Below are 24,824 nucleotides of genomic sequence, written 5' to 3'. Positions count from 1 at the left end.
GTAGTCACTGTTGTAGTATGGCATATGTAGACACCAGCTAGTAGACTCACTGATGGAAATCAAAGTTCAAAGTAAATTTATTATCAAGAACATATACGTCACCATATACTGTCCTGACATTCATTTTTTTGCAGGCATTCACAGTAGATACAATAAACCACAATAGAGTTGAAGAAAAACTATATATAAAGACGGAAAAACAACCACTGTGCAAAACACGACAAATTGTGCAAATACAAAAATAAAAAGTAATAGGTAAATAAATATACAGATAGATAATAAATAAATAAACAAACAAACAAACAAACAAACAAACAAACATGAGTTGTACAGTCCCTGAAAGTGAGTCCATAGTTTGTGGAATCAGTTCGGTGTTGAGGTGTGTGAAGTTATCCACTCTGGTACAGGAACCTGATGGTTGAGGGGTAATAACTGTTTCTGAACCTGATGGTGTGGGATTTAACATGCCCTGCACCTCCTTCCCAATGGCAGCAGTGAGAAGAAAGCAAGAAATGTGTTAGTAATCATTTAATCCGTTTTGATAACATTGATTAATAAATACAACCCAAATAGCACGGAGAAACTCTCCATTGAAAATAAATCTGCATCTTTCACATCTGTCTGAGGGAGCAGATGATGCTTCAGTTTAATGTTTCATCTAAAACACACTAGAGGGTCATCTGTTGTCATGTTTAGGTCTCTGGGAGGACTTAAACTTCTGCCATATCACCATTGTTTTCATTTATGAAATTTAACAAAATTAGGATGTCAAGATTTTCACCTTTTGCTGTTGCTTCTGCCTACATAGTTAATGCAGGAGAGATGACATTTTTCTCATTTGTTTGTCAGTTCATAAATTTAATTTTAGCTGACTTTTAACAATGATTTTTAAGCACTCTACCAGAAAAGTCATCTGAAAACAATATTGTTAGTTAGTTGTGAAAGAATGAAGGATGCTTGAAGCTAAGGACACCCTCGTGTTAATAGTGAGGTAATTGGTGGCTGCACAGCCTTGCTTTAATCTTTTCCTCACCTAAATGGATTTATGAAAGAATGAAATGATACTAACCTTGACATACTTTTCTGTATTCATTACCCTCTTCAATTTATTTGTGATGACTTTCATACCTGTTCAGAATATTATGAAAAGAATGGATCCTGCACAGTAACAATATTAACAGAAGTTAAAGAATGACCTCAATTTTGGAAATTAATTAATGTGACAATCCAGCTGGTATCTGTCAGCACCTGGAACTGATCTGTGATTGACATTCAGTAAAAAAAAAAGTTCACAAACAGGAGAAGGTGTGTTGTTATGAGTCACAAAAAATAGAATTGTTTAACAGGGCCAACTCCTATAATGGCATTCTTATCCTTAATGTCACCCTGAAGATGTGGTTACACATATCTCTTTTCCTTCTCGAAGCAAATTAAACATTGGTCATAGGCAGTGAAGACACCCTGGAGCTTTATCCCACACGTCTTGATTACTGCTCAGTGCACCACAGCCCGATACTCAGCCTCTACTCATATCTCCATCAGTCAGACCTTGTACCTGTACAGGTTGAAATCCAATTGTATGGCACTTAGTGGCCCACGACATTCATGGTAGGCATGTTTTGAATTTCTTGTACACATCTATACTAACATCTGACAAAGATCTAAATCTGAAGCTAATTAACCTAGTTAACAGAATTTCTGTCATACTGAAACCTCAAGCCATGGACAGTTCTTAGAACTCTTTAATGACCTGGGATGTCTATACTTAAGAGAACAATCTGTTTCTCAGAGAAATTTGGTTAGGAGGTATTTTTCTGTGGTCCAGCACCAGTCAAATCCCTGTGGTGCTGGACTAGAGAGCTTCAACTTTACACTTAACATTGGTGACAGCTGACACCTGCACTTCACAAACGGCACGCACAGACAGCCATTTAGCTGACTGTGCAATATTTATTAACACACTTCCCGATCTCCTGTAGCACAAAATGGTGCATTTTGAGTTAGCAGAAGCTGCCCAGTGGGAGAAGGGCACTGCTACGTGTTGTAACAGAGCATTGTGAGACAGTGCTCACTACCGTCAGGGCAGCCATCATAGAAACTGTATACAGGAGCATGGCGAAAACTATTACCGTAGATATCCCAAAACCACCTCCTCCTCACAGCCTCTCCTGATCAGGAGGGGATGTGTTGGAAGCGTAGGATTTACCTCTCCCTCCACACCTTCAGTGTCACTTACCGATAGGCAGGAACTGCTAGCAGGCGCAGTGGTGATGAAAGAGCACCTACAGGAACAGTACTCATTCTTAGGATCAGTTTGATGGAGTCTTAACCTGGGCACTGGAAGCCTGCAGGTGCCAGTCCCCTGCAGGTCTTAGCGAAGGGAAAGTTGCCTTGCCTTGGTGGCCCAATGCATTGCCACAATATGAACGAATCGTGCCTACTGGCTTGGACTGTGCACTGCACCAGGGCTGAGCCATACCTTCAGCTTCTGTTCTTGCTTCCAATTAGCCTCCCTTCCTCCTATTGAGGATTTAAACATTAGTTTTATCTGTCACATTGAACCATCAAACCATACAGTGAAATGCACCGTCTGTGTCAATGACCAACACAGTCCGAGAGTGTGCTGAGGACAGCCCGCAGATGTCACCACGGTTCTAGTGGCAACGTAGCTTGCCCACAGCTTTGGAGGGTTTGTAGCTCTTTGGAATGTGGGAGGAACCGGAGTACCCAGAGGAAACCCATGTAGTCACGGGGAGAACGTACAAACTTCTCACAGGCTGCAGCGAGAATTGAACCCCAATCAATGGCACTGTAAAATGTTATGCTAACCTCTATGCTACCGTGCTGCCCTAGATGGTGTATGATAGTGTCAGGAGTGTCCACTAACCTAATGGCTACCTGCAAATAGTCACACACTGGTTTGAAACTTTGGGAATAGAACCTATCTCGACTGTGATATATCTTGAAGCAGATGTACATCACCTACCAAATGACCTGTGTGCCATTAGCACTTTGCATCAGTAGGGGCCGGGTAATCCTTGCAAAACCATGTTCATTTTTCCTGATCAGAGAACAGAGTAGATGCATCTCAGTTGAATAGATACATTCCGTCACCAGTGATATCCCTACTGCAACAGCACTTGAAAAATTACAAAGTTTTGCAAAAATCTCTTGCTTCCAACCTGGAAAGAGTCAGGGATGGTAATTTCGACTGTCGCTGTCATTATAACTTACACTCTGCTCTGAGTTGATAAGTAGATCGCTATGGTTCAGTCAGGACTTCCTTATTAAAACACGACTGCCGTGTCTCTCAGTGAGACCAGAGTAAGAGAATTGCATTTGAATTGATATGACCTCCATCTGGGTGCTCTGATTCAATTCTTCCCCCCTCCTTTTGTCATGCTCTAGTTACTCTCCTTATAACACTCTACAGAGAATTTTGAACAATGCATCCAGATCTGGAGCAACTGGTTTATGCTGGAGCCTTAAAGGCAAGAGCCTTTTCTCAAATACTTGATTAGTAAATGGCTAAATTTATTGTTATAGCAAGTGTCATTTATTAACAGCTTTATATAGAAAGAATATTTATATCTGGGTATGTGTGTCTTTTATTCAGATGCAATTTACTGTAAGATTTATTTACATTACAGACAGCCACAATTTTTTGGCAGGCTGACTCTATTCACACAGAACACTTTGATGTAGGTCTTTTAAAATTTAAGTATTACTCCAGAATGAAGTTCCTACAGTGGCCTATCAAGAGTTTGTTCAAAGAAAGTATTCATTTCTGAAAAAAGATTAATATAAGCGAAGTTCTCTAGAAATGCTTCTCACTAGTAGATCATCAATTACAGATCCAGTTCAAGGACTTGAACCATGGCATTACTGTTAGCCACAACCCATGCTGACTTAGTGAAAGCAGAGAGTGGTCCAATCACTGGAGTTTCCCGCCTCTGTGACAGGAAGTCTGTGACTATGACCACCTTTTTCCAGTTCTGCAACACCACTTGATCACACCTTTGCCTTAACTAATCTGTTGCTGAAAGCATCCTGTACCTCCTGGCTGACTGGCTGGCTTCCTCTGATCACTTCCTTTTCCTCTCCATGAACTTGAGGTTGTTCAAAATCTGCTGCTTGCGTGCCATCTCACACCAAATCCTTTGTTTCTGCTTCTAATAGCTTTATACATCAATTCAAATTTTTATTAGTCCTCTTTATTTCAAAGAAAACATTCCTCGTCTGCCTGTACTTATACAGGTAACACCCACTTTATGGGAGAATGGGGGGGAGCTTCCATTTCTAGAAAACAGCCCATATTGCGATTATCCTTAAAGTAAACCACATCATTTGTGCGTGCATCAAAAAAAACACAAGCTGAAAAGAATAAATTTTGTGTTTATTTACCTATAATTCATAATAATTTCATGAGAATACATTTTATTTTGTATTCCAAAATTTTGGGTAGTGGTTTGTGAATTCTGTTAAGGCAATTTTTTTTCTGTAATCCAAACAATGTAACATGGGGGTCACCCATATCTGGTTCTGCAGTTCTGGCAACCTCTTCAGAAATCTCATCATGCCCTCTGGTGCCATCTCATCCTTGCTGTATATTGTACACAATGTCCTAGATGTGGCCCAGCTATTACTACGTGCTTTTCTAATAAGACCTCCCTATTTAATGTCTTGGCCAATAAAGAATGGAACATTAATGCAGGCTCTGCATGCTCTCTCAGGTAGGTGCAATAGACCCGTTTAAGGTATTCAAAGGAGATTGTGAACAGGGTCAGCATACTCCTTGCTGTCCTGGTCAGTATTTAACCTCAACTTGAGGCCCTCCATTGATTAGGGTCAGCCATGGATATTGTGTCCTAGCTGTTTACATGATATGCAAGCCAGGGCAGAATGATAGGGAGAGCAAGCTGTTGGCACCAATGGCATTGCAGGAATTGTCAGTCAGCTTTGAACTTAACATAGCATTGCCTTAGGGATTCCAGCTCCGGAATTCTCCTTGGGGTTTACTCCTGAAGCCCTCCCCGCGAGTGGGTATTGCCACAAGGCAGTGGAGATTTAAGAATAGAGCTTTCCTTCTCCTAGATGAGCTGCCAACCACAGCTGACGGGCTTGATCTGCCCAAAGTGACAGGTTTTAAAGCACCAGTAACCCACCTGTACCCCTTCTCCTATTTGTAGAAATGGTTCCGCCAAGCGTAATAGCTAGCTGTGCCACTTGTGAAGGCCAGGAGCTGGACTTGGTTGTCAGAGGCTATTTAAGACGCACACCATTGGAAGCACTTAATAGGTAGTGGGAGCTTATCCCCACTTCCCTCGGCTTTGACAACATTAAAGAACCAAACCTCAACTAATGTTACCAAAGTAGATTAGATGGTTGTGAGCATATTTCTATTAGTGAGTGTGTGTTGTTCACTAACTTTCTCTATATTAATTTCTAAGTAAAAATGCTCTGTGAGGATACCTTTAAAGTAACTTCTTAGATAGGTACATGGATGACAGAAAAATGGAGGGCTATGTAGGAGGGAAGGGTTAGATTAATCTTAAGAGTAGGTTAAACGGTCAGCACACCACTGTGGGCTGAAAGACCTGTACTGTGCTATAGTGTTCTATGCATTCTGTTCTAAATATGGTAAATGTTAATCAGTGAAACCCTGATAGCTGAATGAAGCAAAATTCACATGCATCACCCTTTATAGACTATCTGAAGAAGCTCTTTTGTAAAATGTGTTTCTTTAAAGACTATTTATTTTATAAGAAATGCTTTTAGAAGTGGAGAGTATATTGACTGGCTGCATCGCAGCCTTGTATGGCAACACTAATGCCCTTGAATGGAAAATCCTATGAAAAGTAGTAGATATGGCCGAGTCCATCTTGAGTAAAGCCCTCCCCACCATTGAACACATCCACATGAAGTGCTGTTATAGGAAAGCAGCATCCATCATCATGCACCCCTCCCCCCCCAGCACCCAGGACATGCTCTCTTCTCACTACTGCCTTCAGGAAGAAGGTCCAGGAGCCTCAGAACTTATACCACCAGGTTCAGGAACAGTTATTACTCCTCAACCATCAGTATCTTGAACCAAAGGGGGATAACGTCACTCGACTTCACTTGCCCCATCATTGAAATATTCCCATAACCAATGGACACACTTTCAAGGATTCTTCATCTCATGTTCTCAATACTTATTGCTTGCTTGCTTATTTATTTATTTGTTTGTTTGTTTATTTATTTATTATTTCTTTCTTTATGTACTTGCACAGTTTGTTCTCTTTTGCACACTGGTTGAACCCCCAAGTCTTTCATTGCTCTGTTAATGCTTATTATTCTATGGATTTATTGAGTATGAATTTTAAGGCTGTATATGGTGACATATATGTACTTTGATAATAATGAACTTTTATTCCTTTGGGGAATAATCAGTTATTAAGTAACAGTGGAAAAGGATTTTGGATTGTAGAAGTAAATCAACCAAAAAACATTCAGCAGCCTTCTGATAAAGTTTTATCCCCAACTTCAAAATCAACCAAGATCCAGGTGAGGTAAGGCCAGGTAAGCTCCTTTAATTAATCTAATTAGCTTAGGAGTAGGTAATGGAGGCAGCAGTTAGGGCAGTTGAGTGCTCCGTTTGCAGTATGTGGGAAATCAGGGTGAGCACTATTGTCCCTGATGACTACACCTGCAAAAGGTGCATCCAGCTGCAGCTCCTGACAAACCGAGTTAGGGAACTGGAGCAGGAGCTGGATGAACTTCAGATCATTCGGGAGGCAGAGGCAGAAATAGACAGGAGTTTCAGGGAGATAGTCACCCTAAAAGTCAGGAGATAGGTAGCTGGCTGACTGTCAGGAGAGGGAAGGGGAATAGACGGGAAGAGCAGAGCACCCCTGTGGCCATTCCCATCAACAATAAGTATACCGTTTTGGATATTGTTGGTGGGGATGACCTACCAGGGACAAGTTGCAGTGGTTGCGTCTCTGGCACCGAGACTAGACCCTCAGCTCAGAAGGGAAGGAGGGAAAAGAGGACAGCAGTAGTGATAGGGGATTTGATAGTTAGGGGGACAGATAGGAGATTCTGTGGGAGAGATTGAGAATCCCAGATGGTCTGTTGTCCCCCTGGTGCCAGGGTCCGTGATATCTCAGATCAATTTCTTGGTTTTCTCAAGAGGGAGGGTGAGCAGCCAGATGTCGTGGTCCATGTAGGGACCAATGACGTGGGTAGGAAGAGTGATGAGGTCCTGAAAGGTGAGTTTAGGGAGCTAGGTGCCAAGTGAAAGGACAGGACCTCCAGGATAGCAATCTCAGGATTGCTTCCAGTGCCACGTGCAGGTGGGTTTAGAAATAGTAAGATAGTGCAGATCAACACATGGCTGAAGACATGGTGCAGGAGGGAGAGCTTCAGATTTATAGATAATTGGGCAGTTTTCCAGGGAAGGTGGGACCTGTTCCGGCGGGACGGTTTACAGCTGAACTGGAGGGGGACAAATATTCTTGCAGGTAGGATGGCTAGAGAGGCTCCAGTGGATTTAAACTAGATACAAAGGGGGAGGGGAACCAGAGTGTAGGAACAGATGTATGGGAGAAGGAAGAAAAAGAAGACAGTAAAGTTCTTTGTACTGTTAGAGATAAACAAAGAGGAAGAGGTGGAGAATTTCTTAAATGCATTTATTTTAATGCTAGGAGCATTATGATGTTGTAACTATTAGTGAAACATGGTTGCAGGAGGGGTGTGATTGGCAACTAAATATTCCTGGATTTTGTTGCTTCAGGTGTGATAGAATCGGAGGGACAAGAGGGGGAGGTGTTGCGTTGCTTGTCAGAGAAAATATTACAGCAGTGCTCTGGCAGGATAGATTAGAGGGCCGTCTAGGGAGACTATTTGGGTGGAATTGAGGAATGGGAAAGGTGTAGTAACACTTATAGGGGTGTATTATAGACCACCTAATGGGGAGCAAGAATTGGAGGAGCAAGTTTGCAAGGAGATAGCAGATATTTGTAGTAAGCACAGGGTTGTGATTGTGGGAGATTTTAATTTTCCACACATAGACAGGGAACCCCATACTGTAAAAGGGATGGATGGTTTGGAGTTTGTAAAATGTGTGCAGGATAGTTTTTTGCAGCAATACATAGAGGTACCAACTAGAGAAGGGGCATTGTTGGATCTTCTGTTAGGAAATGAAATAGGTCAGGTGACGGAGGTATGTGTTGTGGAGCACTTTGGGTCCAGTGATCACAATGCCATTAGTTTCAATCCGGAGAAGGATAGGACTGGACCCAGGATTGAGATTTTTGATTGGAGAAAGGCTAACTTTGAGGAGATGCGAAAGGAATAAGAAGGAGTGGATTGGGACAATTTGTTTTATGGGAAGGATGTAATAGAGAAATGGAGGTCATTTAAAGGTGAAATTTTGAGGATACAGAATCTTTATGTTCCTGTTAGGTTGAAAGGAAAGGTTAAAAGTTTGAGAGAGCCATGGTTTTCAAGGGATAGTGAAAACTTGTTTAAGAAAAAGAGAGATATCTACAATAAATATAGGCAGCATGGAGCAAATGAGGTGCTCGAGGAATATAAAGAATGTAAGAAGAATCTTAAGAAAGAAATTATAAAAGCTAAAAGCAGATACGAGGTTGCTTTGGCAAGTAAGATGAAAATAAATCCGAAGAGTTTCTACAGTTACATTAATAGCAAAAGGATAGTGAAGGATAAAATTGGTCCCTTAGAGAATCAGAGTGGACAGCTATGTGTGGAGCCGAAAGAGATGGGGGAAATTTTGAACAATTTCTTTTCTTCGGTATTCACTGAGGAGAAGGATATTGAATTGTGTAAGGTAAGGGAAACAAGTAGGGAAGTTATGGAAAATATGATGATTAAAGAGGAGGAAGTACTGGCGCTTTTAAGGAATATAAAAGTGGATAAATCTCAGGATCCTGACAGGATGTTCCCTAGGACCTTGAGGGAGGTTAGTGTAGAAATAGCAGGGGCTCTGACAGAAATATTTCAAATGTCATTAGAAATGGGGATGGTGCCAGAGGATTGGTGTATTGCTCGTGTGGTTCCATTGTTTAAAAAGGATTCTAAGAGTAAACCTAGCAATTATAGGCCTGTCAGTTTGACGTCAGTGGTGGGTAAATTAATGGAAAGTATTCTTAGAGATGGTATATATAATTATCTGAAGAGACAGGGTCTGATTAGGAACAGTCAGCATGGATTTGTGCGTGGAAGGTCACGTTTGACAAACCTTATTGAATTTTTTGAAGAGGTTACGAGGAAAGTTGACAAGGGTAAAGCAGTGGATGTTGTCTATATGGACTTCAGTAAGGCCTTTGACAAGGTTTCACACAGAAGGTTAGTTAGGAAGGTTCAATCTTTAGGTATTAATATTGAAGTAGTAAAATGGATTCAACAGTGGCTGGATGGGAGATGCCAGAGAATAGTGGTGGATAACTGTTTGTCAGGTTGGAGGCCGGTGACTAGTGGTGTGCCTCAGGACATAGGACATACATGGTAAATGGTAGGGCATTGAAGAATGCAGTAGAACAGAGTGATCTAGGAATAATGGTGCATAGTTCCCTGAAGGTTGAATCTCATGTGGATAGGGTGGTGAAGAAAGCTTTTGGTATGTTGGCCTTTATAAATCAGAGCATTGAGTATAGGAGTTGGGATGTAATGTTAAAATTGTACAAGGCATTGGTAAGGCCAGATTTGGAGTATTGTGTACAGTTCTCATCACTGAATTATAGGAAAGATGTCAACAAATTAGAAAGAGTACAGAGGAGATTTACTAGAATGTTACCTGGGTTTCAGCACCTAAGTTACAGGGAAAGGTTGAGCAAGTTAGGTCTTTATTCTTTGGAGTGTAGAAGGTTGAGGGGGGACTTGATAGAGGTATTTAAAATTATGAGGGGGATAGATAGAGTTGACATGGATAGGCTTTTTCCATTGAGAGTAAGGGAGATTCAAACAAGAGGACATGAGTTGAGAGTTAGGGGGCAAAAATTTAGGGGTAACACGAGGGGGAACTTCTTTACTCAGAGAGCGGTAGCTGTGTGGAACGAGCTTCCAGTAGAAGTGGTAGAGGCATGTTCGATATTGTTATTTAAAGTAAAATTGGATAGGTATATGGACAGGAAAGAAATGGAGGGTTATGGGCTGAGTGCGGGCCAGTGGGACTAGGTGAGAGTAAGCGTTCGGCACGGACTAGAAGGGCCGAGATGGCCTGCTTCCGTGCTGTAATTGTTATATGGTTTTATGGTTATATGATTATCTTATTTGGTCTTATTGCTAGTAAGAAAATACACCTACACAAAGGAAATTCAAGGAACTACTTTGTATGTTGTTAGTCACAGTATCCATCCTACCAAAAACTACACCCTTATAAGCTAATTAACCAAAAAGGTATGTATTGCTTTGTTGCCATGTGAGAGTTCTTCAAGTGCTTCAGAACGTATTGAGTATTTTTCAAGGCATTCTGACAGCAACTATGACAACTAGTTGCATGTGGTAAGGTCCCACAAACAGCATATCAGCTTTTAACTATACAATCTGTTCATCTTAGTGGAGTTGGTTAAGAGAGGAATCTTAGCCAGGACACCAGAAGAGCTCACTGCTCTTTTTCATACAGTCTTCTGGGTGGGATTCTCACTTACACCTCATCCAAAGAAATGACACTGGTTGCATTACAGTGAAGAGTTGGACTAGCTTACGCAGAAAGGTCATGATGTGAACCAGTCGGCTCGTGGCTTCCCAGCTCTGTGGTAAAACTTAAGCAGATTTTATCCAAAAGAAAGCTACGGCATCATTATCTTTGGGTGTTCCAGTGGCACAGCTGTCTCACAATGGCAACAAGCTGGTTTCAGTCCTAACCTTGGGTGCTGTGTGTAGAGTTATATGTACTCTCTGTGATCATGTGGGTGTCTCTCGGGTATCCTGCTTTTCTCCCACGTTCTAATGACATGCTAGTTGACAGGTGAATCAGCGCTGATACCATTATCAGTGATTATCACTGATACCACACATTAGAACTTGGGAGAATAGATGAGACTGTGCAGGGAAAATTAGCGAGGAATGGGTTTCCTCAATGAACCGATTTAGATTTGATCGTCCGATAGGTCTTCTATGTCGTAAGGAAGTATGACAATACTATGGTACAGATATGAGAAATCTGACGTCAAAACTGAAGGTGTTAGAAACATTTGGCAAGTCATACAGTAGGGTAGAGAAAGAAATGGAGTTGATATTTCAGGTCAACAACATTTCATCTGTGTCTGGAAAAGTGAAAGATAAATCAAAATCCAGAAGTACTTAGCAGGTCAGGCGGCATCTTGAGAGAGACAAGTGATTCAGGTCAACTTTAATGAGAGCAGCAGGCTTCAGGAGAGAACAATAGAGACAGAGATGAAAGCAGGAGAATTTGTTAAACAAATAGTGCAATGTATAATGAGCTGGTACTAAGACAAATAAAAGATCAGAGGCCAATCTAGTGAAGGTATGGAGGAAAGAAATGGAATCACAATTTGAAATTACTCAAATGGATGCTTGCAATCTGAAATAGAAAATGTTATATAGTGTTACCAACTGTTGCAGGTTGAAGATTGTAAATGTTTAACAGGTAATAGGCTTCTGCAATTATGGAACATTGCGGTTGTTATGTTGAGAGAAGGATTTTACAATGTCATGGAATATTAATGCTACAGTTCAAAATTTTATGACCGCTCCTGGTCACCACTAGAAATCTACAGCCCAGAGTTTTGTGAATGCAACTTTACTTTTCTAATGATGGGTATTTTTAGGCAAATCATCTTTATAGGATACATGTGGATTAGAACAGATGCTAAACAATACAAGGCCTCTGATATGATAAAATTTTTTCAAAATTATTTCTTATACATATAAGGAAGCAATTCCAACTCATGAACCTGTGCCAGCTCTCAGAGCAATCCCATCAGTCGTACTCATTGACCTGCTGAATTAATCCAGCATTTTCTGTTCTTATCCCTGTAATCTACTCTCTCTCACATGTCTATTATTCTTCTGATTCTCCTACCACCCACAACACTGGATTTACAGTAGCTAATTAACTTATCAACCTGCACACCTTTGGGATGTGGGAAGAAAGCAGCACCGGAGGGAAACCCACACAGTCACAGAGAGAATTTGCAAAATCCACATGGATAGCACCAAAGGTCAGGATTGAACCAGGGATTCCACCCTCAACTATGTGACTAAACAATCTGGGTTGTAACATTCAATGTAAAATTGTGATATGTTTCCTTGAAATTGGACATAAGAAATTGTATAAACCAAGTGGACCGATTGATTGACCCAGATATTGCAGTGGGAACAACTTAAGGATTCTTCATTGTTACTTCCCCTCTGCAAATCAAACTCCTATGAGTTGAAAGTTACTGGCTAAAGCCTCTTGAGGAGTGTAGGTAGCTGGGAGTGCAATGAGCTGCCAGTGACATTCATTTCCACCAACTGAGGATCTAACACATGATGTTGGTTATGGTATTTTCCAATATTCTCAATTTGCTGAATTGGCAAAACTTATTAAAGAAATTAATTACATCATAGACATTAGAAAACTATATAATTGAGATATGCATTAAATTAAAATTCTATTCACTCAATTTCCCATTTGTTTACTTTGCCTGGTTTTGCAAGAATTGAATTTGCTGCTTACATAACCCAACATCTTGCCAATAATTGAGGCTAAATAGATTTGACTTGTCCTGAAACATGGCATCAGTCCTGTATGTGTGCACCATTACAATGCAAATTGTACTTATATCACAAACTTACTTCTGCCAAATGGAACATCAAAAAATATCATGGACGGGATGTTTCAGATCGTGTCCACAGTATCCTGCAGTAGGAGGGAGAACAGCCAGAGGTCATGGTACATATTGGTACCTTTGACATAGGTAGGAAAAAGGAAAAGGTCCTGAAAACAGACTACAGGGAGTTAGGAAGGAAGTTGAGAAGCAGGACCGCAAAGGTAGTAATCTCGGGATTACTGCCTGTGCCACATGACAGTGAGTATAGGAATAGAATGAGGTGAAGGATAAACACGTGGCTGAAGGATTGGAGCAGGGTACAGGGATTCAGATCTCTGGATCATTGGGACCTCTTTTGGGGTAGGTGTGACCTGTACAAAAAGTATGGGTTGCACTTGAATCCCAGGGGGACCATTATCCTGGTTGGTTGGGGGGGGGGAGGTTGCTAAGTCTACTAGGGAGAATTTAAACTAGAATTGTTGGGGGGTGGTAACCGAACTGGAGAGATTGGGGAAGAGGCGGTTGGCTCACAAATAGAGAAAGCTTGGAGACAGTGTGTGAGGGAGGATAGGTAGGTGATAGAGAAGGGACGCACTCAGACCGATGGTTTGAGATGTGTCCATTTTAACGCAAGGAGTATTGTGAACAAAGCGGATGAGCTTAGAGCGTAGATCAGTACTTGGAGTTATGATGTGGTGGCCAATATAGAGACTTGGATGGCTCAGGGACAGGAATAGTTACTTCAAGTGCAGGGTTTTAGATGTTTCAGAAAGGGAGGGAGGTAGAAGAGGTGGGGGTGTGGCACTGTTGATCACAGATAGTGTCACGGCTGCAGAAAAGGTGGACGTCATGGAGGGATTGTCTACGGAGTCTCTGTGGGTGGAGGTTAGGAACAGTAAGGGGTCAATAACTCTACTGGGTGTTTTTTTACAGGCTGCCCAATAGTAAGATGGATATCGCGGAGCAGATAGGGAAACAGATCATGGAAAGGTGTAATAATAACAGAGTTGTCGTGGTTGGGAGATTTTAATTTCCCAAATATCGATTGGCATCTCCATAGAACAAGGGGTTTGGATGGGGTGGAGTTTGTTAGGTGTGCTCAGGAAGGTTTCTGGACACAGTATGTAGATAAGCCTACAAGAAGAGAGACTGTACTTGATTTGGTATTGGGAAATGAACCTGGTCAGCTGTCAGATCTCTCAGTGGGAGAACATTTTAAAGATAGTGATCATAATTCTATCTCCTTTACAATAGCATTGGAGAGAGATAGGAACAGACAATTTAGAAAAGCATTTAATTGGAGTAAGGGGAATTATGAGGCTATCAGGCAGGAACTTGGAAGCTTAAATTGGGAACAGCTGTTCTCAGGGAAAGGTATGGAAGAAATGTGGAAAAAGTTCAGGGGATATTTGTGTGGAGTTCTACATAGGTATGTTCCAATGAGACAGGGAAGTTATGGTAGGGTACAGGAACCATGGTGTACAAAGGCTGTAATAAATCTAGTCAAGAGGAAAAGAAAAGCTTACAAAAGGTTCAGAGAGCTAGGTAATGTTAGAGATCTAGAAGATTATAAGGCTAACAGGGACTTAAGAAGGAAGTTAGGAGAGCCAGAAGGGGCCATGAGAAGGCCTTGGTGGGCAGGATTATGGAAAACCCCAAGGAATTCAGCAAGTATGTGAAGAGCAAGAGGATAAGACGTGAAAGAATAGGACCTATCAAATGTGACAGTGGGAAAGTGCGTATGGAACCAGAGGGAATAGCAGAGGTACTTAATGAATACTTTACTTCAGTATTCACTATGGAAAAGGAGCTTGGTGATTGTAGTGATGACTTGCAGCGGACCGAAAAGCTTGAGCATGTAAATGTTAAGAAGGAGGATGTGCTGGAGGTTTTGGAAAGCATCAAGTTGGATAAATCGCTGGGACCGGATGAGATGTACCCCAGGCTACTGTGGGAGGTGAGGGAGAAGATTGCTGAGCCTCTGGCAATGATCTTTGCTTCATCAGTGGGGACAGGAGAGGTTCCAGAGGTTTGGAGGGTTGCGGATGTTGTTCCATATTCAAGAAAGGGAATTATAGACCAGTGAGTCTTACTTCGGTGGTTGGTAAGTTGATGGAGAAGATCCTGAGAGGCAGTATTTATGAACATTTGGAGAGGTATAATATGATTAGGAATAGTCAGCATGGATTATCAAGAGTAGGTTGTGCCTTACGAGCTTGATTGAATTTTTTGAGGATGTGACTAAACACATTGATGAAGGAAAAGCAGTGGATGGAGTGTATATTGATTTCAGCAAGGTATTTGATAAGGTACCCCATGCAAGGCTTATTGAGAAAGTAAGGAGGCATGGGATCCAAGGGGACATTGCTTTGTGGATCCAGAACTGGCTTGCCCACAGAAGGCAAAGAGTGGTTATAGACGAGTCATACTCTGCATGGAGGTTGGTGACCAGTGGTGTGCCTCAGGGATCTGTTCTGGGACTCTTACTCTTCGTGATTTTTATAAATGACCTGGATGAGGAAGTGGGGGGATGGGTTATTAAGTTTGATGATGACACAAAGGTTGGTGGTGTTGTGGATAGTGTGGAGGGCTGTCAGAGGTTACAGCGGGACATTGATAAGATGCAAAACTGGGTTGAAAAGTGGCAGATGGAGTTCAACCCAGATAAGTGTGAAGTGGTTCATTTTGGTAGGTCAAATATGATGGCAGAATATAGTATTAATGGTAAGACTCTTGGCAATGTGGAGGATCAGAGGGATCTTGGGGCCCGAGTCCATAGAATGCTCAAAGCAGCTGCGCAGGTTGACTCTATCATTAAGAAGGCATATGGTGTATTGGCCTTCATCAATCATAGAATTGAATTTAGGAGCCGAGAGGTAATGTTGCAGCTATATAGGACCCTGGTCAGACCCCACTTGAAGTACTGTGCTCACTTCTGGTTGCCTCACTACAGGAAGGATGTGGAAACCATAGAAAGGGTGCAGAGGAGATTTACAAGGATGTTGGCTGGATTGGGGAGCGTTCCTTAAGAGAATAGGTTGAGTGAACTCGGCCTTTTCTCCTTGGAGCAACGGGGGATGAGAGATGACCTGATAGAGGTGTATATGATGATGAGAGGCATTGATCATGTGGATAGTCAGAGGCTTTTTCCCAAAGCTGAATTGGCTGCCACAAGAGGGCACAGTTTTAAGGTGCTTGGAAGCAGGTACAGAGGAGATGTCGGGGTAATTTTTTTACGCAGAGTGGTGAGTGCGTGGAATGGGCTGCCGGCAATGGTGGTGGAGGCGGATACGATAGGGTCTTTTAAGAGACTTTTGGATAGGTACATGGGGCTTAGAAAAATAGAGGGCTATGGGTAACTCTAGTAATTTCTAAGGTAGGGACATGTTCGGCACAACTTTGTGGGCTGAAAGGCCTGTATTGTGCTGTAGGTTTTCTATGTCTCTATGTTAAAATTAATTGCAACTAAAATGCTTTTGCCCTCTACATTCAGAAGCAACGGTAAAATTCATGATTAAAAGTCATTTTAGTCTTTTTAATTTCTTGCTAATCAGGAAATTAAACCACCATCCAATGTTCTTTTCTTCAAATATCATTCTAGAGATTGTTAGATATGTTTGTGAATCAGAATCAGAATCAGGTTTATTATCACCGGCATGTGTTGTGAAATTTGTTAACTTAGCAGCAGCAGTTCAATGCAATACATAATCTAGCAGAGAAAAAAATAATAATAAATAAAATTTTAAAATAATAATAAATAAACAAGTAAATCAATTACAGTATACATATATTGAATAGATTTTTTAAAAACGTACAAAAACAGAAATACTGTATATTTAAAAAAAAGCGAGGCAGTGTCCAAAGATTCAATGTCCATTTAGGAATTGGATGGCAGAGGGGAAGTAGCTGTTTCTGAATCGCTGAGTGTGTACCTTCAGGCTTCTGTATTTCCTACCTGATGGTAACAGTGAGAAAAGGGCATGCCCTGGGTGCTGGGTGTTGGGTGCCTTTCTGAGACACCGCTTCCTAAAGATGTCCTGGGTACTTTGTAGACTAGTACCCAAGATGGAGCTGACTAGATTTACAAATTTCTGCAGCTTTATTTTAGTCTTGTGCAGTAGTCCCTCCATACCAGAGAGTGATGCAGCCTGTCAGAATGCTCTCCACGGTACAACTATAGAAGCTTTTGAGTGTATTTGTTGACATGGCAAATCTCTTCAAACTCCTAATAAAGTATAGCGGCTTCGTGCCTTCTATATATCTACATCGATATGTTGGATCCTCAGAGATCTTGATACCTAGGAGCTTGAAGCTGCTCTCTCACTCTCTATTTCTGATTCCTCTATGAGGATTGGTATGTGTTCCTTCGTCTTACCCTTCCTGAAGTCCACAATCAGCTCTTTTATCTTACTGACATTGAGTGCCAGGTTGTTGTTGCTGTGGCATCATTCCACTAGTTGACATATCTCACTCCAGTAAGCCCCTCGTCACCACCTGAGACTCTACCAACAGTGGTTGTATCGTCAGCAAATGTATTGGTGGTATTTGAGCTATGCCTAGCCACACAGTCATGTGTATCTAGAGAGTAGAGCAATGGGCTAAGCACACACCCCTGAGGTGCACCAGTGTTGATCGTCAGCAAGGAGGATATGTTATCACGAATCCACACAGATTGTGGTCTTCCAGTTAGGAAGTCAAGGATCCAATTGCAAAGGGAGGTACAGAGGCCCAGGTTCCGCAACTTCTCAATCAGGATTGTGGGAATGATGGTATTAAATGCTGAGCTATAGCCGATGAACAACATCCTGATGTAGGTACTTGTGTTGTCCAGGTGGTCTAAAGCTGTGTGGAGAGCCAATGAGATTGCGTCTGCTGTTGACCTATTGTGGTGATAGGCAAATTGCAATGGGACTAGGTCCTCACTGAGGCAGGAGTTCAGTCTAGTCATGACCAACCCCTCAAAGCATTTCATCACTGTCGATGTGAGTGCTACCAGGCGATAGCCATTAAGCCCACATTATTTTTCTTAGGCACTGGTATAATTGTTGCCTTTTTGAAAAAAGTGGGAACTTCCACCCGTAGCATTGAGAGGTTGAAAATGTCCTCGAATACTCCCGTTAGTTGGTTGGCACAGATTTTCAGAGCCTTACCAGGTACTCCATCGGGACCTTCTGCCTTGCAAGGGTTCACTCTCTTTAAAGACAGCCTAACATCAGCCTCTGAACTGGAGATCACAGGGTCATCAGGTGCATCAGGGATCTTCACAGCTGTCGTTGTGTTCTCCCTTTCAAAGCATGCATAGAAGGCATTGAGTTCATCTGGTAGTGAAGCATCACTGCCATTCATGCTATTGGGTTTTGCTTTGCAGGAAGTAATATCTTGCAGACCCTGCCAGAGTTGCCATGCATCCGTTGTCGCGTCCAACCTCATTCTAAATTGTCTCTTCACCCTTGAAATGCCCCACCGCAAATCATATCTTGTTTTCTGGTACAGGCCTAGGTTGCCAGACTTGAATGCCACAGATCTAGCTTTCAGCAGATGACGTACCTCCCGGTTCATCCATAGCTTTTGGTTTGGGAATGTACAGTAAGTCTTTGTGGGCACACACTCATCCACACAGGTTTTAATGAAGTCAGTAACAACTGCAGCATTCTCATTCAGGTTCGATGATGAATCCCTGAATACAGTCCAGTCCAGCGATTCAAAGCAGTCGTGTAGGTGCTCCTGTGCTTCCCTTGTTCAAACATTCTTGGTCCTCGCTACCGAAGCTGCAGTTTTCAGTCTCTACCTATACTCAGGGAGTAGAAATACAGCTAGGTGAACAGACTTCCAGGAGTTAGGGCGTTGGATAGCACGTTAGGCATACTTAATGGTGGTGTAGCAATGGTCCAGTGTGTGGTTTCCTCTGGTATTGCAAGTGATCTGTTGATGGTAATTGCTTAGTGATCTTTTCAGACTGGCCTGGTTAAAATCTCCCAAAAAGATGGTGAAGGTGTTAGGGTGCGCCATGTTAAACTAAAATTGTTCCATACTTTCAGACATTAAGCTCAAACAACATCTGTTAAAATTCAAAGTTATAGAGTCATACAGCATGGAAACAATTTATTTATCTTAGTGTCCGTTCTAGCTATTGAGTACCTCATACTAATCCTATTTCCAGCTCTCAGTTTATAGTATATCAATTGCTTATCTACAATTTGTTCCCAGGAAATGAATGGGTTTGCATTTTACAGACATCCATAGGTTCAATTTATCCGTAAATGTGAAAATACTGAAAAATCACTCAGCACGGTAACCACACCTCCATGGTGTGTAGTGAATGGTATCAAAATCACTTAAGACTGATAAGAAAAAAAATTACCAGAAGTGAAAAGAAAGAGGAAATTAGTTCTGCTGGTTGTAGGAACTGTTAGGAACGGGGGCAGGATTGGACCCAAGTGCAGGACACAGGCACTGAAGTACTGGGGTAGGACAGGATGGGGATGCCATGGCATGCAAGGGGTAAGGCAGGTGGGGCTGGATCCCAGAGTTCGGGCGAGGCAGGAGGATCCCAGAGTTCAGACAAGGCAGGAGGATCCCAGAGTTCGGACGAGGCAGGAGGATCCCAGAGTTCGGACGAGGCAGGAGGATCCCAGAGTTCGGACGAGGCAGGAGGATCCCAGAGTTCGGACGAGGCAGGAGGATCCCAGTGTTCGTGGCAGGAACGAACATATGAACTTGCATCAGACTTCGAATTTAATATTTTGGGAGAGTAGGTGAGTCCATAGTGATCGTCCAGATGATCTTCATCTGGGTACGGGCTGTAAATACTTCTTAAATGTTGAGAAAGTACTTACCTTCAATATCCTCTCAGGCAATGGGAGTAATAGGTTTTAACCACCGTCTGGGTGAATGCAAAACTTCCTCAAATCCCCACTATCTCCTGCTCTTGATCTGTAGTCTACAGTATGCCTTTTGATTTTGATAAGGAGTAAAGTTTCTCACCATCTACCCTATCTAGGCCCCCACATAGTTTTCAATGCATCAATTTGGTCACCACTCAGCTTTCTCTACTCTGTAGATAACTAATCCAGCCTAATTGGCCTCCCCTCTTGCTGAAACGCTCTATTCTAGCAAAATCCTGGCCTATCTTGTTTGTACCTTCTCCAGCACAGTCACATTCTCCCAAAAGCCTTGTCCTTTTACAGTTCAAGGTGGTACACAGGGCTCATCTGTCTAAAACTAAATTGTCGCGGTTCTATCCTGATATTAGTCCCCGTTGTGATCAGTGCAAAGGGGGTAAGGCCTCTCTTATTCATATGTATTGGGCTTGTCCTAGCTGGGAGAAATTCTGGAGAGATGTTTTTTTAACTTTATCTCACATACTTAATTGCAATTTGGAACCTAACCCTCTGATTGCTCTTTTCGGTACTTCGGGAGAAGCTGACATGCATTTAATTCAGACTAAGCGTCGTACATTGTCTTTCGCCTCTCTTTTGGACAGACATGCAGACCTTCTTAGGTGGAGAGATGCTGTCCCACCTATTCATGCTCAATGGCTTAGAGAACTTATGTCCTTCTTAGACCTTGAAAAGATTCATAATTCACTTCTTAATTCAGATATAAAGTCCCAAAAGGTGTGGGGACCTTTTCTTGAATATTTTCAGAATGCCCGTTTAGATTAAGGGTGCATCCTTCCTTTTTTAAATTTTGCCTTTAAATTCTTTACTTCCAGCTTCTTACGGTTAAGATTTATGGGTTTTTTTTGATGTGTAAACATATTATAGTTTAGGTAGTAGGCAATATGCCTTCTTTTTTATAAATACAGCTCTGTGGTGATATAGTTCTGATTAGCTTTTTTATATATTGTAAGGTTGGCTTGGAGTTGGGTAGTGGGAGGGTGGGGTGGTAACTAACTTTACACTATTCTACTACGGGTGCTTTGCTTCATTGTTATTAATTGTACTTTGATATGTTTGTTTTGCACTGTATAAACCTCTTTTTTTATTGTCTTTTTTTTTGCTTTGTTGCATTGTAAAAACTCACTTAAAAGATTTTTAAAAAAGGCTTCTGACCAGAACTGTGTACAGTACTCCTGCTGCGGCCTAACTACTGTTTGATGGAGTGTGACCCACCCCTCCCACCTTGTTTCTCCTATATTCTGAGTTTCAGCTGCCTGACACAAGTATTCCATACACCCTCCTCTTTGTCTGCAAGCACTCTTATCAACCTTTGCTAATGCTTTCAGGGATTCTTGGAAACGTGGTCTTGCTGGCTGCAATTTACCGAATAATGTGGCGCTTGTAGCTGAGTCACTGACACCATTTAAGAATGTAAATGAGCACTTGAATCACTTGGACATAGAGGGCTATGGAGCAAATGCTGGGAGATGGGTTTAATACGGAAAGGTGCCCATTGGTTGTCATGGATGAGGCAGGCCAAATGGCTGTTTCCATCTTGTACTGGGCTTCTCACAAGGCACATTAAACTAGAACTACTTCTGAAGATAAACACAAGGATTTCTCTGTCAGATATCCAAAATGCGTGCATGATTGGGAATGGAAAACTTAGTGCCTGAAACTGAGGACTGCAGCTGTGCAAGCCAGTGCTCCTAGTTGGACACACCACTGCTGTATCTCTTCCTCCAGTACGATGGCACTGATTTGTGAGTCCATGGGGAAAGCCAGGACCTGATCTGACTATGGGCTTGGCGGAGGGAGTAAATTCAGAAGCTTCCGAATTATTTTCTGGGTTGAAGTGCAAGCATCACTGATTCATGAGCCTGAAGGAAAGGGTTAAAAATAATGTCCCCTGGCAGCTGCAGTCAGTGAAGCATCCCTCTTTAGTTTACTGACACTTCACCAGATTCATCAGAAACACTGGGGGATGCCAAGAGACTTTTCTGAAGGGTGTAAAGTTGCGTCAGTTCCAGGAACAGCATAAACTTCTGTTCCTTGAACAGTGCTGCTTTGGTGGGAGTGAGATTCATATTGTTCAATGGACTACATTGAGCAAAATAACAGTTTTAAAATTTAAAATATAAGTTTTAAATATATATTCACTAGATGTGAATATTCCTACTAAGGCCTGTATTTATAATGTTTTCTTAATGCCCTAGAACTGAGTGACTTTGTAACCATTTCAGAGGGTCTTTAAGAGTCCTCCACATCACTGTAAGCCTGGGGTCAGTTATGAGCCCAACATATTGGTGAGAATCTGGTTGATTTCCACAACAATCTGGTAGCTTTACAGTGCTGATGCTAGTTCTTTAAGTTCCAGATTTATTCATGAATTCAACTTGAGTGCAGAGAGGAGGAGGGACATTAATTGTAGTCATTGTAATATCTTATTTTAGAATAATAGAAGTGTTTCCAGATTAATCTAACCAATCAACCAAACATCAAAGTGTAAACCAACTCACAAGCTCAAAGGTATCAAAGATTACTCCAATTAATTTAGTCAAAACGATTCAAATTTGGCAATGAGAAGTATTACTGTAGTAACATTTGTAAGCTTGCTTTACCTTCAGCTTGTAAGTATTGTGGATTGTAACACCAGATACAATAGGTGAATCACTGTTGGAATCATGTGTTCAATCATCCATCATATGGACAACATAACTTAAAATTCAAGTTTAATTGTCAATCAGCCATACATAAATACTCAAGAATACAGCCAAATGAAACAGCATTACCCCAGGGTCAATGTGCAAACCGCAGTACCAAGTGATACACAGACCAAGGCACATCTAACCCATATTAGATAGCAAGCACACAAGATATTGATATAATACAGTCACACAAAAAATATAGTCCAGAACCCTAGGTCCGTACATGGTGCAGCAGTCTGCGGTCGAACACAATACAGCTTGTCTTCTGCCAAGCGAACGCTGGGGTGCATCGCCGACTCCAGCTCGGACACGGTGCCACTCTGGTGGAGCGCACCAACTCCAGCACTTCTCTCCTGGGCAGCTACAAACAGGTGACGTCGCAGCTCGAGACTAGTCCTCGCCACGACGGAGGCCAGGCAGGCTCCACTGCCGTTTGCCTCTGTTGTTCGCCAATAAATCAGTGAACTGGACTTCCTGCATTCCACGTTAACAATGTACAAAAGGGCCTTGTGATCACAAAAAAAGTGACTAAAATGATCACTCACTGTCAAACTGCACACCAGCTTCATGCACTGTCTGCTTTGACGCAGGCAGCAGCTCCTTCCATTTCTCTACTACAGGCATCTCGCTGATGGGGTAGACCTGTAGTACTTTAAGTACTTAATATCCTGCAGGGTCTTGGAACGGTAAAAAGTACTTTTTAAAAGGACAATAACACCTTTGTTAAGCCCCATAGAAGCCGCTGTGTTCAAAGATACCGGAACTTAAAACAAGCTTAAAGTTGGTTTTACATTTCAACTTTTTAAACGTTTGTGGCAGCAGTTCGCTAATGATGCGATATATTCTCTAGATATATTTTAGAGAAATATCACTCCTGAAAAAGAAGTCACAGAGTAATAAATGGAATATTTCAGTACATCCTTGACATTTATAGTAGAGCAGGCTCCTTCGAGAATGGGAGAAGACAACAAGGGAAGCCTGCTGTTGGCTGTAGCATTAACTAGTTTATACCATGTGGGAATATGCAAAGAGGCTGCCTAGCAACACTTCTCAGATGTTTCCCTGAGGCATCATCATATTTAAGATCAAAACTTCCTTTATCAACAAAGAGATGTCAGTGGCATTATTTAGTTCTATAAGTTTCAAAATGTCACTTAGTTTCTTTCCATCTGCCATACTGAAATGCATTTCTTCTCAGCTTTATTCCAAAGCTGTTCCTTCCAAAATGTGGTACAGTGGTGATCAATTTAACTACAGACGTAGTGTAGTTACTTTCTATTTATGAACAGATAGGTCATTTTTATATTTGTAGTTTAGCCCACTCCTAGGTTAAAGATGACCACGCTTCCTCCTCCTCAGTATAATCCTCCCTTAGCCATTCCATTGTATCTGGAGGTTTGTTGTAAGGAGATGTGCAGTGGGTGAGAAATGAGAGATGTCATAGTTAGAGGAAATTCCCCACTGGAAGTTGGAACAGTTGGTAATAGTGACCATTTTCACCATGTTGGATAATCTTTTAGTGATTTCAGCTAGGAAAACTGCTATCTGTAAATGTTTATGATATTTTATATTGTTGCATTTTGTTGTATCCACTTTTTCCTTTTTGGAATTTTGTTTAGGTTGGAGCATGTAGAGCAACTGGTGCAAGGCAATTACGGAGTGGCCTTGCCTTCATTTTACACAGTAGCAATGTGTGTTAAATCACTAATGCACGAGTTACAATGTCAGAATTTACACTGGACATTCACATATGTTAAAGCTGATTGTCAGATTTTGTTCTCTTGCTTGTCTTCTCATATAACACTCAACCTGAGCTCATACAAAACTCATCCACCTCCTTCCCAATTTTCAGCAAATCCTCTTTATCTATCATCTGGGTAAACAGACCTAAAATGCCTCTTGGATCAAAAACACGTTGTTTTTAAAATGCTGTGGAACGCAGCAGGCCAGGCAGCATCTATAGGGAGAATCACTGTTGACGTTTCGGGCCGAGACCCTTCATCAGGACTAACTGAAAGAAAAGGTAGTAAGAGATCTGTTTGATCTCTTACTATCTTTTCTTTCAGTTAGTCTCACTATCTTTTCTTCCAGTTAGTCTTACCATCTTTTCTTTCAGTTAGTCCTGATGAAGGGTCTCGGCCCGAAACATCGACAGTGATTCTTCCTATAGATGCTGCCTGGCCTGCTGCGTTCCACCAGCATTTTGTGTGTGTTGCTTGAACTTCCAACATCTGCAGATTTCCTCGTGTTTGCTTTTAAAATTCTGATTTTTGATTTAAAACCTCCCCAGGATATTAAATCATCTGATCTCCACTCCTGCAATGCTCCATTATCTCAATGCTCCTTCAATTTTAGCTTCTTGCACATCCTAATATCTTTGCTCAGCATTGGCTTTAGGTATCTGGCCCCCAATCTCTGTAAAACCTCTCAGTCTCTCTACTTAAAACCCA

At 41.7% G+C, this 24,824-nt stretch overlaps 1 protein-coding gene across 1 annotated transcript in view; it reads left to right on the top strand.

The window, feature by feature from the left end:
- The window catches only part of shisa9a (shisa family member 9a), a 317,884-nt gene that overhangs the window by 285,651 nt on the left and 7,409 nt on the right, over positions 1-24,824 (top strand). The gene's annotated exons all lie outside the window — the stretch shown is intronic.

Source organism: Hemitrygon akajei, chromosome 11 (genome assembly GCF_048418815.1).
Source record: "Hemitrygon akajei chromosome 11, sHemAka1.3, whole genome shotgun sequence".
Classification (NCBI taxonomy): domain Eukaryota; kingdom Metazoa; phylum Chordata; class Chondrichthyes; order Myliobatiformes; family Dasyatidae; genus Hemitrygon; species Hemitrygon akajei.
Note: the sequence above shows the minus strand (reverse complement) of the source record. Positions and strands in the feature narration are given on the sequence as shown.